The sequence below is a fragment of the Triturus cristatus genome, chromosome 8, assembly GCF_964204655.1.
Source record: "Triturus cristatus chromosome 8, aTriCri1.1, whole genome shotgun sequence".
NCBI classification, from domain to species: Eukaryota; Metazoa; Chordata; class Amphibia; order Caudata; family Salamandridae; genus Triturus; species Triturus cristatus.
This window is the reverse complement of record NC_140591.1, coordinates 760214727-760219547: the sequence shown is the minus strand read 5'-3', so window position 1 is coordinate 760219547 and position 4821 is coordinate 760214727.

Genomic DNA, 4821 nt, shown 5'->3' with positions numbered 1-4821 from the left:
TACTATGGGAGGCGAGAGGCAGACTGCAGGCCGCTGGAACTGTTGAAGGAATCCAAGGGCCATCATACGAGAGTGCATGGTTTGCAAGCATGCAGATAAAACGCCTGTAGGAAAAACGCTCCTGTGTGTGCAGTGTGACTTTTTCACAGTACAGTGGACTCTGGGGTTGAAATAACTGCTCACCTACATTCCTTTGTACACCACATTTTAAAAAGAAACCTGCCTGATATGTGAATTCTCCTGTAAACTGTGCTCGGATGTAGATAATTTGGTGGACTCTGTGCTGACATTTGCATTGTATTGCGGTCAACTTGGTTTGGTACTCTGAGCACCGCCGCCCATTGCTTCTCATCGCATTTAGAAGACAGCAGGGCTTTGTAACAAATGTTTGCTGGATACTCATGTGGGCATCCAAAGAACTATTGCCCTATCATTCCATGTGGCAGAATATTTCTTAAAACCTAGGGCAGTGGGTGGGTACGTGCCTTTCTCTCGGCCATTGGTGAGAAAGCGTGTACTACGCCTTCCCTGCTCTACAATAAGCTTTTACCGGGGCAGACCACTCGGGCACGGTTTCAATTTAAGGTTGGAAATTGAACACCTTCCTTCTCAGTGGTCTCTTTATTTGCTGCTCAAACCTGTGTGGTCCCTATTTGCCTTCTTCAGGAAATTAACTTTTCTAATAGAGCGTGGCGCATCTCTCTGCACTGTTCTGAGGTCAGGCCCGCTGCTCGTGGCTTCAGGTTCCTTCCTTTACAGTAAGCCACTGCTCTGCTGCCAATAAATAGAAACCCATGCTGTGATGCTTTCAGGCAGGTTATACCTGCTCACCAGGTTGAATAGCAGCTATGGTAAGCGGGTGCATGTGGTCCTGTTCCAAAATGAATTATAGTAAGTAAAAGCATTTAAGTCAGACTCCAAATATATTTTCCTTTTGACAGCTTACTAAAATGATCTTGTATGTGTTGAGTTGAAGGCTTCGTCAGATTGCTGATATTCGCATATCAGTCCCAGGATGCAAACCACCACTTTGAAGAAACAGGTGTGCGGGACGTATCTAGATTTGAGTTGAAGGCTCACATTTCTGATGGTTGAAAGTGCCTTGTGATTCTGCATGTGTTCCACTTTTTTTTTTTTTTTTTTTTTTTAGAATTTAAGATTGAAAATTTTAAAACGTATATTGATTACACTTGGGTTCTAACTTTTTTCATTAAATCATTTATGCAGGTTACCCCATAATTTTCAACATCCTTGATTCAGGGGAGTAATGGAGGCCATCTCAGCCCTTGTGGTGTGGGGGGGGGGGGCGCACCCTTTCAAGCCGTGCCCTTGCATGCCTTGCAGAATGCGAGCAAGGCATGTAATGACAAGGAATAAGAATGAGTTAACTGCTCGAGAAAGCCACTTTGCTTTACCAAGCAGGCCCCTACAGAGTAGGGGGGGACCGTTCAGGGGGCCCCCATTGAGCCCATTTTGCTGGGGGAGCCCCTTCAGTTTGCTTTACGCCACTGCTCTGACGGCCATACTCTGAAATATCTAAGGGCTGCTTTACTCAGATTGCAGTGTCTCCACACGTCATGGAGTCTCCTGCACTCCTGACAATAGGTTGTGTTGCTGTAGTTATGTTGTGAGTGGGTGAAATGTAGAGAGCCTGTAAGGCCCGGCAATTATTCCACTTGAAATAGCCATGGAACTAGAAATAAAGTGTTTTGCTTTGAGTAATGATCACTAATGTCTGTTTGCAGCATGTCCCTTCCAGGCTCAGTGTGACATACCCTATAGGTGTGTTGTTGGCTATCCATTTGTTTTGGTGGCTAACGCATGAGTATACAGACAGACTGAGATCTTTGGCAGGAGTCAAACCGCAGTCAATGCCTCTACCTATCCGCAGGCACTATTCCAGGTAGTAATGTGTCACCATTCATGTCCAGAGTGCCCACCTTCAGCTTATTATTGAGTTATCCAATAACAGTGAAAAGAGACATTATTCTTTACTCTAGATTGAGCAAGAGCAGGGTTCACGTTTTTTAGTCCTGACAGAATTTTTGCTAAATGCAATAAGAAAATTGGGCTATTAAAATGTTTCCATAACCCACGTTGCCCCTTCTAAATGCTGAGAGCAAGTGTAGGTGGGATTTCACACCCCTAGGGATTGGGAACAATGGCTAAAATAAATTTTGGTGACTTGCTACGATTACTATGAAAAAGGGTTCAGTCCAGGGTGGACAGGTTTTCCAGAAGGTGCGAGGAATCTGTCTTCAGAGGCTCTTTTTATTGGGCTGAAGTCAGATACATCACAGGTTCAAAGATAATTGGTCAAAATAGTTCTTTAACAGCAGTTGATGTCATACTTAAGATATATAGTACTTTTAAGGGCAAATGGCTCAGCGACGGTGTTTCAATTATTACTTCACTGGAACTGTTCTATTTTTTTTTTTTTTAACCCCTTCAGTGCCCATGACGAGCTGGACTCGTCATGGGCTGCGGTGGCGCTGTGCCCATGACGAGTCCAGCTCGTCATGAACTCCGCCCGCTAATGCAAGGCGCGGCACTGGGCGGGGAAAGGGGCGGGCATGCAAGGGGTTAAAGAGCAGCAGCGCAGGCCGAGTGAACGGCCTCGAACTGGAAACAAAGATGTTTGTGCTCTGCTACAGTCTGATGTTAGGTGATAGGATAGGATAATGTTTGTAAAGCGCACTTATACCCGAAGGTTTCAAGGCGCTGGGCGGAAGGAGGAGGGGAGCTATGTGCTAACTCCCAACTAAGAAGCAAATAGCCATGTTTTCAAAAGTGATGCTCTGATGTTAGGTAATAGATGTTGCAGACTAGTTTTTTTCTTTACAGTTTTTATTTTTTATTTTGGTTGCCCTCTATATGCCCTTCTTATCCCCAAGGTCTTGGATATAGACAGTTTTAGCTGTCACTTGGCAACCTTAGTGTTTCCAGTGCATAGATACTTTAGGCTGTTGTGCCCCAGCGCACTTATCGTTTGCTCCCTTACTTTTCGATTCACTCATTTTATATTTTTTTACATGGACCCAGCAGCTGCAAAGTGCTGTCAGGACACCGACCCTCTTTTTAGATCGAGCCTGCTAGACCGTGCATGCGTTGTGTGTTGCGAGGCATATTGTGGTTTACCATGAACATGGAGGGCCTTGGAGCCCACCTATTGCTTACCATTCACTGGCTTTCTTTGTCACTCTCATTTCCCTCCTTCTTATTTGTGTTCCAGCTTGTATTGTAAATCTTCTGTTTGTTCACCCAATAGAGCATTGCCTTTTTTCATTGCTTGTTTTGCTTTGGTGTGCACTTTGTTTTCTTCTGGTTTTTCCCTTTTTAATTTATTTACCATATAAGAACGGACAATAAAAATAGTCGCCTCTGTTTGTAAAGAGAGAGTGACGGAGTGGAGCCGCATTATGGACCACAGACAAGACCAGCAGAGTCGGCAGTAAAAGGGAATGTTTTGCTGTGGTTGGCAAGATTGCAGGCTGTCAGCACTTTGACTTGGAGACCATGTGGTTTGCCGTATTTTGCTAGCTCATTTGTCGCTGATGTAAGGCTCCACGGCGGGAAACCATCTGGAGAGGGTGAGGGAGGGCAGGCTAGGGGACATTTGGCAAGACTCACAGTTCTATGTGGGCTGGATATATTTTGATATCCTTCGCGAAAGAAAATAGCTGTAGAATGTAGTATTACAATAACAAGTTGTGCAATGCTTTTGTGAAACCCATTGTTTTGGCATCAAGCAAGCACGAGAGTCAGCCGACAAAGGCCTGTTACTGGAATGTTGTGCTAGGAGACACTGATGTCCTTTCATGGATGTCGGTTAATAAACTGCGTTGTTAAGCTAAAAAAATGTGAGATGGCAAGTAAACCTTTCTCTGGATTGCACGGGTTTTCCTACTGTAAATATCCAGACCCCTTTTACATAAACCACAAGGAATGGGGGAAACAACGTTGTGAACATCTGCTCGTTGAGATAGTCGTTTGGAGATCAAATACATCTGCATTCTCAACGCAGTCATTTTGCCCATGTCAAGAGAGTGATCGTCCACCAGTCCTGATAGTTCAGTCACAAGTGCTAAGCATGCTGGGACATGCAGTTTCACTTTTTCCAAAATAGTTAGACTCATGTACCATCTCTACCACCACTTCTGTGTGATAGGCGTGCAGCGGGAAAGCAAGTCGTGCTGTTAAACTTTGTTAATGATGTTTAAGTTAGACGTGTCTCTATACTGTGGCCAAATAGAGATCCCATTCGACTACCTCTCAATTCTTCCTCCTTAGTCTACTATGACCTTTACTTTTCACATTTCTAAATACCGTGGCTTTTCTTTAAAAATAACTGATGTTCATATTGTTCTCTCTACATACAGTGTCTGCAGATTGTTGGATTTTTGCGGGGATTTGGATTACAAAGGTGGTGTTGGCTCCCTTGCTTAGTAGTGATAAATCTGTGATTTACAAACTTTATATGCTTTGAGACAGAACTCTTACCTAACACCATTCTTTTTCTTTAACATTCGGATTAGCAAAGCTTTTGGGGCCAAAGGACAGTTTTGTTGCTTAAGTAACTGTGTCCCTCGTCCTAGGCTGCTATATTCTTTTTGCGCTACAACTTAAGGGAGCTATGTTTGCTGTAGTGTTTTCTTTGTTCATAATAAAACTTGTGTCAGAGCGCTAGATACTGCACAGTTTTGTCATGCCACATCACTGCAAATAATTGCTGCGAGAATTATTTAATTTTATCATACCAAATTTACTGACTTCGGAAGATTGAGAGCCAGTATCACAATTGTGACATGCAGGCTGTACGAA